The sequence below is a fragment of the Dasypus novemcinctus genome, chromosome X, assembly GCF_030445035.2.
Source record: "Dasypus novemcinctus isolate mDasNov1 chromosome X, mDasNov1.1.hap2, whole genome shotgun sequence".
NCBI lineage: Eukaryota > Metazoa > Chordata > Mammalia > Cingulata > Dasypodidae > Dasypus > Dasypus novemcinctus.
Window position 1 is genome coordinate 178,594,955 of NC_080704.1, and position 12,013 is coordinate 178,606,967.

At 42.3% G+C, this 12,013-nt stretch overlaps 1 pseudogene; it reads left to right on the plus strand.

Moving 5' to 3' along the window:
• The first annotated feature begins 5,633 nt into the window (after positions 1 to 5,633).
• LOC101413407 (fructose-2,6-bisphosphatase TIGAR pseudogene) lies at positions 5,634 to 6,696 on the plus strand (annotated as a pseudogene).
• Positions 6,697 to 12,013: the final 5,317 nt, after the last annotated feature.

Below are 12,013 nucleotides of genomic sequence, written 5' to 3' on the forward strand. Positions count from 1 at the left end.
CAGGATCCTTCCCCAAGGAGACCCAGCCTTCTCCTCATTCAAGGGGCTCTGGGCCTCTAAACTGTCTCAAGTCTGGGCACTGATTTAAGGGGTCGTGATTCTCTGCATCGGTAATTGGAGTTAGGATTTGTTCACTCAACCTAGAACTCTTCTGTTTATACAGACCCAGAAGAAATTTAGTAGATTGCCTATCTATTTCACTGCTAGGTACCTCAAGATATATTAGCCAAGGCCATAACTCTATGTGACTCAGATTATTTAGAGTACTTTTTTGAATCTGCTTTTCATTGTGGTAGTCACACCCACCTTGACTTTGGCAATTAACTGCAGATACTTGACTTTTACTAGGCCAACATCGGATCATTCCCATAATATTTAAGGATTTTAATTCCATCACAACCCTCCCTACAGTAATATCTGGACTACAGAGAAGAGCAACCACAGAGCTCTTCTGGGAAGATGGAGTTAGTTTTACAGATTTACTCCTCACAGTCCTGGTTAAAGGTGTGTCCTCTAGACATTCCTGGGGTGGGTGGGCAGCTCTCAAATGGTAAATCCATTCTAGCATTCCAATCTCCCGAAGCCTATGAAATCCCTCTTCTACTGTGTACCAGGGCAAATCAGGCATCTCAGCCTCAGACATGCCAGGCCATCTTTTGGTCCATGTTTCAGTCAGCCACCCAAACAAACTGTTAGAGCCCTTTCTAACCCCTTGAGCTACAGCGTTGAATCCAGAATTTCTGCTTAGTGGGCTCATATTCATAAATTAAGCCTGACCCAAATTTATATTCCTTCCACCATTATCCCATACCTTGGTATCCATTCCCACATATATTCCCCTGATTTCTGTCTGTATCAGTTGTATCTTATACAGACAGAACTGTATTAGTTCTGAGTATGGGTCACACTTTGTATTTCACCTTGGGGCTTGTTGCGATTTTAGTCTAGTAATAGATCCAGAAGACAAGAGCGGTGGTGGGGGTGGGTAAGGAAAAGGATTAGAACTGCCTTGCAAGCTACTGACCTCAGGGCATTCCCTTGCATTTTCTTCTGGTGAGACAGGATTAATCTCTTCAGGCAGGGGTTGCAAGGCAGTTTCCTCAGGGCAGACTGGAGGCTTGGCAGAGCAAGCTGGAGTTTAGCTGGTATGTGCCTTAGGGCTGGGAGGATGTCCAGACTCCCTGGGACAGGCCAGAGGCTGAGCAGGGCAGGCTTCAGTTTGGCTGGTACCAACTCCAGGCTGGAAGCTGTTTCAGACTCCCTAGGGCAGACTGGAGGCTGCATGATACAAGGTTGACAAGGTATGGTCTGGACAGGGCAGGCCATGGCAGCCTTATCTGGTAAAGTCTCAGCAGAATTCAGGCTTCCAATGTCTCCACCAATATTATCATCATCCCATATGTCTCCATTCCAATTCTCTGGATTTCACTCTTTTCACAGGGTTGAGATTTTAGTTTCCTTTGTAACTCTGCTACTCTTACAATGAGACCTGAGTTTGGTTCTCAGATATTTCGAGCCTGTGACTACAGGAGAGAAGATTTTCTTTCAGAGCATGCATAGAAACTTTCGCATCATTCATGCAGTGTTTAAATTTCAAATTTGAAGCCTTCAACTCATCTCTTTCTTTTGTAACAGTATCCAGAGTATCAAGGAGGAGCCAGCCAACATCCTTATACTGTTTGACTTCACAAAACTCTGTTAAGGTGTTGAAAACACTCCCACCCAGATCCTTGCGTCTTACAAGCATGGAAGTAGGGGAATTCAGTGATGCTATTTGCACATCTCAATTGCCAACTCGCACCATGGACTGTTAGCAGCCTCTTCGTTATTAGAAAGGTAGTCATCAGTACCCTTGAGTCCAATTAGAGTAGGGAGCCAATTGCAAAACTCCCAGATTCACCTCAGACATCCCATGTTTAAGACTCTGTTCCTGGGCGGCGGACTTGGCCCAGTGGTTAGGGCATCCATCTACCACATGGGAGGTCCATGGTTCAAACCCCGGGCCTCCTTGACCCATGTGCAGTGCTGATGCGCGCAAGGAGTGCCCTGCCATACAGGGGTGTCCCCGCATAGGGGAGCCCCACGCGCAAGGAGTGTGCCCCGTAAGGAGAGCCGCCCAGCGTGAAAGAAAGTGCAGCCTGCCCAGGAATGGCGCCGCACACACGGAGAGCTGACACAAAATAACGCAACAAAAAGAAACACAGATTCCCGTGCCACTGACAACAACAGAAGCGGACAAAGAAGACGCAGCAAATAGACACAGAGAACAGACAACTGGGGTGGGGGGGGGAAGGGGAGAAAAATAAATAAATAAATAAATCTTTTTTTTTTTTTTTAATGACTCTGTTCCTAAAGAACCACTCCTGGTACCAAGCTGTATTAGTCAGAGTTCCCTAGGGAAACAGAATCAACAAGAGATATCTGTCAATAGTATGCAATTTTATAAGAGCCTCTCAAGTGGCCAATGGGATGCACAATTCCAGGTTCTGCAGGCAGGCTGCAATCAGGCACTCCAATGAAGGTTCTTGATGAGTTCTGGGAGATGTTGGCTGGCCAAAGACGAGCTGGGAAATTCTCACTCAATGCTGGAATCACTTCTCCTTTTAAGGCATTCAACTGATTGGGTTAAATGCCACTTATTGCTGATGGCAATCTCCCTGACTGATGTAATCAGCTATCTATGATTTACCACTGCAGGAAAGTCAATGGTGACTAAAGTCCATAAATGCCCTTGTATTACAGTTAGCCCAGTGCTTGCTTGACCAAACAATTGGGCACAATTACTAGCTGAGTTGACACAATAGTCTAACCATCACAGTCCCTATCTCACACCTTATTCAAAAATTAAGTCAAAATCAATCAAAGACCTAAATATAAAAGTGCGACCCATAAAACTCCTAGAAGAAAATGTAGGAAAACATCTTCAAGAACTGGTGGTAGGTGGTACATTCTTAAACCTTACACTGAAAGCACAAGCAATGAAAAAAACATGGATAAATGGGACCTCCTTAAATCTAAACACTTCTGTGATTCAGAGGACTTTGTCAAGGTGAAAAGACAGCCCACTCAATGGGAGAAAATATTTGGAAACCACATATCTGATAAGGGTTTGATTTCCATTCTTTATAAAGAGATGATGCAACTCAACAATAAAAGAGCAAGCAGTCCAATTTAAAATTGGCCAAGAGATTTAAATAGACATTTCTCCAATGAGTAAATACAAATGGCCAAAAAGCACATAAAAATGTTCCATATCACTAGCTATTAGGGAAATGCAAATTAAAATGACAATGAGGAGAAAACCAGCAAGATGGCAGCAGAGTAAGGAGCTCCTAGAGTCAGCTCATGCTACAGGGCAGTTAGTAAGCACCCGGAGCTATCTAAAGCACTTGTTTGGGGGCTCCAGGAGACCAGAAGAGCATCCTGCAACATCCTTGAAAGAATGAAAGAATGGAAGAACCTGCAGAGAAGATTCATAAGTAGAGCACTCCACATCACAGAGACCAGTGCCCATGCTTCACTGGTGGCACAAGCCATCATGGGAGCTATTCTGTGGCTGGGATCAGAAGCTCCACTTCCCAAAAACAGGGGAGGAAGAGATGGTTGGGCACCAACCTCAGTTACTGATTAATAAATTCGGTGGGTTAAAGTATAATCCTAAGAACAGCCAAAGTTTGAACTTGTCCATATCAGGCAGTCACAAGTTTAACTCTGCCTCTGGCATGAGGGGAAGTGGGGCAGACTGAAAATCACAGGGCTGGTAGGGACCAGCTTCTTTTCATCCAGATTGGATTGCAGCTCTAGCCTAAGCCCCAGCCCCACCACTGACAGGGAGAAAGATGGAGGGACCTGTGCCAACCTCTCCAGGAAAATACAGGCCACTACGTGGAGACTGGTGATCATCCTACTCTGGTGGCACGAGCCACCTCAGGAGCTGTTCTGTGGCTGGAGTTGGAAGCTCCATTTCCCAAAAACAGGGGAGGAAAAGTTGGTTCACCCCTGACTTCAGTTACTGATGAGTAAATTAAGCTGGCTAAAGTATAACCCTAAGAACATCTAAAGTCTGAACCTGTCCAAGTGGAACAGAGGCCAGTACCTGCCATTTTGACTCCACCCCTGGCATGAAGGGAAGCCAAGTTGATTGAAAATCACAGTAACAGTAGAACTGGCTTCTTTCCATCCAGATCATATTGCAGCCCTAGCGTAGGCTCCAGCCCCACCTCCAGCAGGGAGGAGCCAGGCAGGACCTGTACCAGCTTCTCTGGGTAACTGTAGGTACATTCAGTTGGCACAGACTGAACAGTCAGTAGTCGACTGGGGCAACTGCAGTTATTTTGGACCTGCAGCACTGCATAGATTGCTGCCCACACCTGCAGCTTCATCCATCCCTGCCCCAGGCAGGAAGAGAAAGGGGTGTGATGCTTCATCAGTCTCTCTGGGCAACTGCAGTCTAGGCCTGCATGACTTGGATTATTCCATACGGCTGTGGCTCTGTCCCTACCCCTGGCAAAGGAGAAAGGTGGGAGAAGCTTCATTGGTCCCTGGTGCAATGAGGGCAGCTCGAGCCTCCACAGCTTATAGCAACAACTACATCCTTGGCTCCTACTACACAGTCAGCAAGGGGAAAAGGGCAAGAAAATCCTAAACTAAAGAGAAAAACTGCACCCAGAATAAATTCATCTACCAAGACACCAACAAAAAATTACAATCCATACCAAGCAACAGGAAGCTATGGCCCAGTTGAAGGAACAAGATAAGCCTCAGATGACATAAAGGAGTGGAGACAACTAATCATAGATATTCAAACAAATCTCTTTAATAAGTTCAATGAGATGGCTAAAGAGATTAAGGATATTAAGAAGACATTGGGGGAAGTGGATGTGGCTCAACCTATAGAGCATCCGCCTACCATATACAAGGTCCAGGGTTTGAACCCGGGGCCTCCTGGCCCATGTGGTGAGCTGGCCCATGTGCAGTGTTGCCACGTGCAAGGAGTGCCGTGTCATGCAGGGGTGTTCCCGCATAGGGGTGCCCCACACGCAAGGAGTGCATCCTGCAAGGAGAGCCACCCCACGTGAAAAAAGTGCAACCTGCCCAGGAGTGGCACCAAACACAAGGAGAGCTGACACAGCAAGACGACACAACAAAAAAGAGACGCAGTTTCCCAGTGCTGCCTGATAATGTAAGTGGACACAGAGGAGCACACAGGAAATGGACACAGAGAGCAGACAATGGGGAAGAGGGGAGATAAATAAATAGAAACAAATCTCTAAAAAAAAAAAGAGAGAGACATTGGATGAGCACAAGGAATTTGAAAGCATATATAGAAAAATAGATCTCACAGGAAGGAAAGGTGCAATAAATGAAATTTTAAAATACATTGGAATCGTATAATAGCAGATTTGAGGAGGCAGAAGAAAGGATTGGTGAGCTTGAAGAAATGGCCTCTGAAAGTGAACATACAGAAGAACAGATGAAGAAAAGAATGGGAAACGTTGAACAAGGTCTTAGGGAACTAAATGACAGCGAGCGATGTGAAAAATACATGTCATGGGTGTCCCAGAAGGAGAAGAGAAGGGAAAAGGGGCGGAAGGAATATTTGAAGAAATAATGGTAGAAAATTTCCCAACCCTATGGAAGGACATAGATATCCCTGTCCAAGAAGCACAACCTACTCCCATCCAAATAAATCTGAAACGAGATTTAACAAGGAGAAAATACTTCAAGGCCAAGGTGCAGACAAGCCTCTTTCAGAAACTGGACTTAAGCAAGCAGTCGCCGTTGGCATATTTCTTAAAAATATCAGGGGGAGAGTGTGGACTACAATGTGGACCGCTGTCCATGTGGTGCAGTGGTGCTCCAGAATGTATTCACCAGGTGCCCTGGATGTGCTGGGATGATGCAAGAGGTTGTCGATGTGGGAGGGGCGGGTGGGTGCGGTGGGGGGTATATGGGGACCTCGTATTTTTTTAATGTAACATTTAAAAGAAAATAAAGAAGAAAAAAAATAAAAAGAAATAAAGGTTTTTTTTAAAATGTCCAGTTTACTCACATTTTCCCCAGCGATCTCATGAGAACCAAGCGGACTATGCATGTGATTTTGGAGAAAAGCACATTTTGCAATATGATGACAGTCAAGAATGATTCAAGACTTCGAGAAAGGAAATACGGGGTTGCAGAAGGCAAGGAGCTGAGTGAGCTAAGGGCCTTGGTGAATATGGCTGGGGAGGAGTGCCCTACCTTCACCCGCTTGGAGAAGAGACTCTGGACCAGGTGACAATGCCTGGGAAAGAATTTTTTAAATTTCTTCGTCAGCTGATCCTGAAAGAAGTGGGTCAAAAAGAACAGATCTCACAAGGCACACCAAGCAACTCTCTGGAAACTTCTTCAGCAGAAATATTTCCTTTAGTAAAAAACTTTGGATTTAGATTTAACTCAAATGGCGGTCCTCCAGGATTAGGGGCCAGTGTCTTAGGTGTGAGTCACAGAGTTATAGGAGAAGCCTGTTTGGTTATTTTCTGGCCGACCTTAAGTGTTCCTTAGCAGTACCTCTGAGCAAATCTGAGATTGCGACACGGCAGCCCTGACAGCCTCTTTATCACAAACTTGGAGGAAGGAAAAGAAGTTACACCGACAATTCGCTGTGTTTGTATGAACCTACAGAAGCATCTAAACAGAGTGACCGAAACCCACTAAGAGGAATCTAACAATTTTGAGCTTATGAGGGAGTGCCTTTGGCTTTATTTCTGCCCTCTGCTGATTTGCAAACAGTTGAAAAACCTTCTATTCTAGCAGGTTATAAAGTTTGAATGAAATCATAGCCACATAAAGCACTAATGGAAAACCGCTTAGAAATGACTTATTCTTTTGAGGGCAGTTGGCATTTTCCAGAGTAATTTCTCCGCCCTGCTCAACTCCATCTTCAGATTGTAAATGGGTGAAGGAATGCACTATTGTAAAATGGGGAATTATTACTTTGCTACTGTGTTTCTTTCCTTTTTCCTATGTTGATATTTTTCTTTACTCTGAAAATCTAACCTGTTTTATTGGCTCATGGTAAGACACTGTGTTTTTTACTATCTTATCCGGTGTTTGAGAGAAGAAATGGTTTATTCTGTAATTCCCACTCTATACTTATAGGAACAATATGCTATATTAAAAAAAAATGTTCTATCCTTTAAACGAAAAATTCTTACCATCATGTTTATGTAAAGTAACACTAAATTCTTTTGTATAGGAATTAACTGTTGGGAATTTTTATTTTTGTAGACAGTTTGGAATGTGGATGGATGCAGATTATGATTTCAGAATGGTCTGGTTGGAACAGAAGTTCAGGCATCATTTGATTTAAAAAAATTTAAAATGGAATCTATGAGAAGAGAAAGAGTAACTCTTCTAAGTGATTAGTTTTTCTTGTTAAAGGCAAATCAGTGGAAGCCATGAAACCAAAAAAAGAAAGTTTAGCTAAGAGAATAAAGGTGAAATAGCCACTTGCCTCTTACCTAACCTGTAAGCTGAGGATTTAAAGTTTGAGAAGGGGGAGGGGCTGTAGCACAGTGGTTGAGCACCTGCTTCCCATGCACAAAGTCCTGGGTTCAACCCCTGGTACCTCCTAAAAAATTTTGAGGAAGGCTCTAAAGAAAGTAAACAGTCATAGGTAGTATGCTATACTGTAACCTCAGATTAAAAGAGGAGGCATCTCTGAAAAAAATTGCCATGATAACCCCAACCGTGGTTGTTTTAGAAGGTACAGATGAAGTTGCGGCTTCTCTCCACCAGATGGCGCTGGAGAAAAGGGAATTTTCATTCACATAATTTTGCCCAAGAGTTTGAACCTACAAAAATCCTTATAAAGAAAGTGTTTTGCATGTAGTTTGCTTTTAAGCTATCATGTTAATGAATGTTGTGAGTCTAGTCTTAAAAGAGGATTAATACTAGAGTTGTCAATCCAATGTCCACATAGAAGAGGTGGCATTGGATTGGGAAAAGTGGACATAATGGACAAAGGGTATGGGGAAAGGCAGGAAGAGATGAGAGGTGGAGGCGTCTTTGGGACATGGAGCTGCCCTGGATGGTGCTTCAGAGGTAATCACCGGACATTGTAAATCCTCACAGGGCCCACTTGATGGAATAGAGGAGAGTATGGGCCATGATGTGAACCAATGTATATGAGGTGCAGAGGTGCCCAAAGATGTACTTACCAAATCCAATGGATGTGTCATGATGATGGGAACGAGTGTTGTTGGGGGAGAGGGGGGGCGGGGGGGTGGGGTTGAATGGGACCTCACATATATATTTTTAATGTAATATTATTACAAAGTCAATAAAAAATAAAAAAATTTAAAAAAAAAATACTAGAGTTGTCAGTTAAGTTTAAAATCATGTATAGCCAACATTTACTTTGTTTTTTTAAAGATTTATCTTATTTCTTTCTCTCTCCTCCTCCCCTCCCCCGCCGTTGTCTGCTCTCTGTGTCCATTCGCTGTGTGTTCTTCTGCATCCACTTTCATCATCTGGCAGCACTGGGAAACTGCGTCTCTTTTTTGTTGACCATCTTGCTGCGTCAGCTCTGTGTGTGTGGCGCCACTCCTGGGCGGGCTGTGCTTTTTTCACACACAGTGGCTCTCCTGCAGGGCGCACTCCTTGCGCATGGGGCTCCCCTACACAGGGGCGCCCCTGCATGGCACGGCACTCCTTGCGCATGGCAGCTCTGCACATGGGCCAGCTCACCACACAAGTCAGGAGGCCCTGGGGATTGAACCCTGGACCCTCCATATGGTAGACAGATGCTCTATCAGTCAAGCCACGTCTGCTTCTCCCAACATTTACTTTGAACATGATTTAAATCATGTTTGAGGTCTAGTATTGTACTTGGTCAATGTGTTTAGCACCACCAGTATTTTCTCCCAGTATTGCAAAAGAGCATGTGGTAGAACACCAGAGGAAGTGAGTGAAAACTTGAAAAAATAACAGAAAAGGATAAACAATATTAAATATCCACATTCCCACTTTTCAGAAGTAATAACTGTTAACATTTTGTTGTATTTCTTTCCTTTCTTTTTTAAAGATATCAAATATTAAGATGTAAATAAAGTCTCCTTGCACCAAAAAAAAAAAAAGACATACAGGATTTAGTATAATCAGTGATAGTTACAAAACACTCATAAATCACTTCAAAGAATTGAAAGAAAATATGACTAAAGAAACAAAGGATATCAAGAGGACATTGGGAATGTATAAAGAACAATTCAAAAGGCTGCAAAGAAAAGTAACAGATCTTATGGGAACAAAAGACACGATGGATGAAATTAAAAATACATTAGAAATGATATTGCAGAAACAGATGCAGGACATTATATATCCTGCCACAACCCACTTAATGGACTGGGAGAGAGTGTAAACTACAACAGAAACTATAAGCCATGCTGTGTAGCAATGCTCCAAAACATACTCATCAAATGCAATGAATGTACCACACTAATGAAAGAAGTTGTCGATGTGGGAGGAGTGGGGTATATGGGGACCTCTTATATTTTTAATGTAACATTTTGTGTGATCTGTGTATCTTTTAAAAAAGAGAAGAAAAATGGGAAAAAATACATTAGAAAATAAAAGAAAATAACAAAAAAAGAAAAATACATTAGAGGCACATAAGAGCAGATTTGAATTACTTGGTGATTTTGAAGATAGAACATCTGAACTGGAAAAGATAGAGCAGAATGGAAAAAAATTGAAAGGAATCTCAGGGAATTGAATGACAATGCAAAATGCACAATCGCATAATTGGTGTCCCAGAAAAAGAAGAAAATGGAAAGGGGACAGAAAGAATATTTGCAGCCTGCAGCCTGCAGCCTGAAAGGAAAAAACAAGGGTGAGAGATTTGGAGAAGAGTTTAGAATTGAAGATTATTAGGAAGGGTAAACTAAAGAGTAAGAAGACAGACAATAGAACAATATGACAACAGAGAGCCAAAGGACAGAATGGATGAAGCCATTCGAAGTTATCAAGTAGCCCTTCACATCTTTCCAATGAACCCTGAAATATGGAAAGAAAACCTGTCTTGGGCAAGAGCACTCCAGGAGCAGCAGAAAGTGGCACAGAGGATTAAAAAGAATGAATCATCCATCACCAGAAGTAACAGAATTCTCACCAGAGTCAAGTCCTGACTATGACTTTGAAAGTGATAATATTGTTGATATTTGTGCAGCTATTGCTGAGAAACAGAAGACAGCTTCAACAAATAAAACAATAGCTATTGTGTCTGTTTTGGGGAACTGTCGAGATTGTGACTGAGAAGGAAGAAGGCGCTCCGACACCAGAAGTCTCTGTTTTCATCAAAGCCCGATGAAGTAAAATGCAGAGCATGAATTATTTGTGCTGAGACCAGCTCAGTGATAGGTTGGCTCTAAGGGAAGGCAACACAGAACTTTACGAAATAAAGGGACAGAGAGAGAGAACAAGAGAGGAGATAAAGATGGGACCAGGGGACTACCAGTTTCTGGAACTTAGAGCCTCAACCCTAGTTTCCACCTCATGTTTATTGGAAACTACCTACCAAGCAGCTGTTTGCTATTAAAACTGCAACGTCATTTATAATAGGGAACAACTGCAACATCTAACAGCTGCAACAGCTACAATAGAACAGGTGTAACATTTACAATAACGAACAAGTAATCCAGTTTCCCACAACATTTCCCCGTTTTTGTTTTTGCAAAGTCTATGCAAATGACGTTTCACTGATTAACAAAGCTTCCTGCGTATTTTCACCTTTAGGTTTGAACAATACTCGTTAATTTTTTTTCTCATTATATTCAGTCCCAGGATTGTTCAAACTTAAGAGATTTACGTCAAGGTACATTTCATATCACTTACAGTTCATCAAATCACTTAAGTATACAATATGTTTCATTATTAAAGTTCTGATTAGTATTCAAGCATTTTATACATAATCCATAACTGCAACAACAAACAATAAGACTTCCATCCAACAGACATTTAATGAATAGACTTTCATTTCTCATGGGCTTAAAACTCCCAGCTGGCAAGGCTAAATAGGCCAGTACTCGATATTAGTGCTGGCCACATCCAAGTCACAGGCTAAGTCATTACAAACTCCATTCACATGAGAACACATTGTATTTACCAATTACAGCAGAGAGTATAGTTTTGTCTTACCCAACCAAACAACATTTAAGAAATTGATACAATAGCAGGGACCCTACAGCTTGTCCCAATTGTTTGCCTCTTTCAGGCCCTTCAAGTACCAAATGTCTCTGATGTTTCTTAGTAGGGTCACTGCCACAAGTTTCTTCTATGCAGCCAGATTCATTACCATCAGTCCAGGGCAGAAAGCCTTGAAGAACTGCAAAAGTCCACTGCTGACCTTTTCACACAGTTTTTGCACTTTTTGTATTCATTCAGACGTGTTTTACTTGTACAAAACACATTATCTCACTGAAGGCTACCACAATACATTTACAACTTGCTATATGCATACTAGCTCCCACCCACATATCTCCCTTTCTGATCTTACAAAACCATTTTAAAAATACACCTTATAACATTTCAGTTAGCATTCCCACAAACTTTTCACCTTTTTCAATATTCGCTTAACTTTTACATTTTTCTTTTTTCCTTCCGTTTTCTTTTTCTTTCTGGGCACCCGCCCTTCTCTTTCTCTTTTTCTTTTTCACACACACTGAAACAATCACAACACACACTGACATTGAACAGACAAATACAAAAGAAGTTTCAAATCCATTAATCTAGAATTTCTTCATCACTTCCTTTTATAATTCAACATTTCTAGTTCTCCTCCTCTCAATTTCTTTCTTAAACTCTTTCTGTCCCCAAGTCATACTTGCTTTATGATGCCATACTTGAACAAGTTCTGTAGTTTAGATACTTTGATGTAAAGCCATTCTAGTCTTCAGAATGAGACCCAGCCATGCAGTTTTCAGGGTCCATCCCTCCATCTACATGACCGGAGGTTCTGGGTTCCACAGGAACTTTC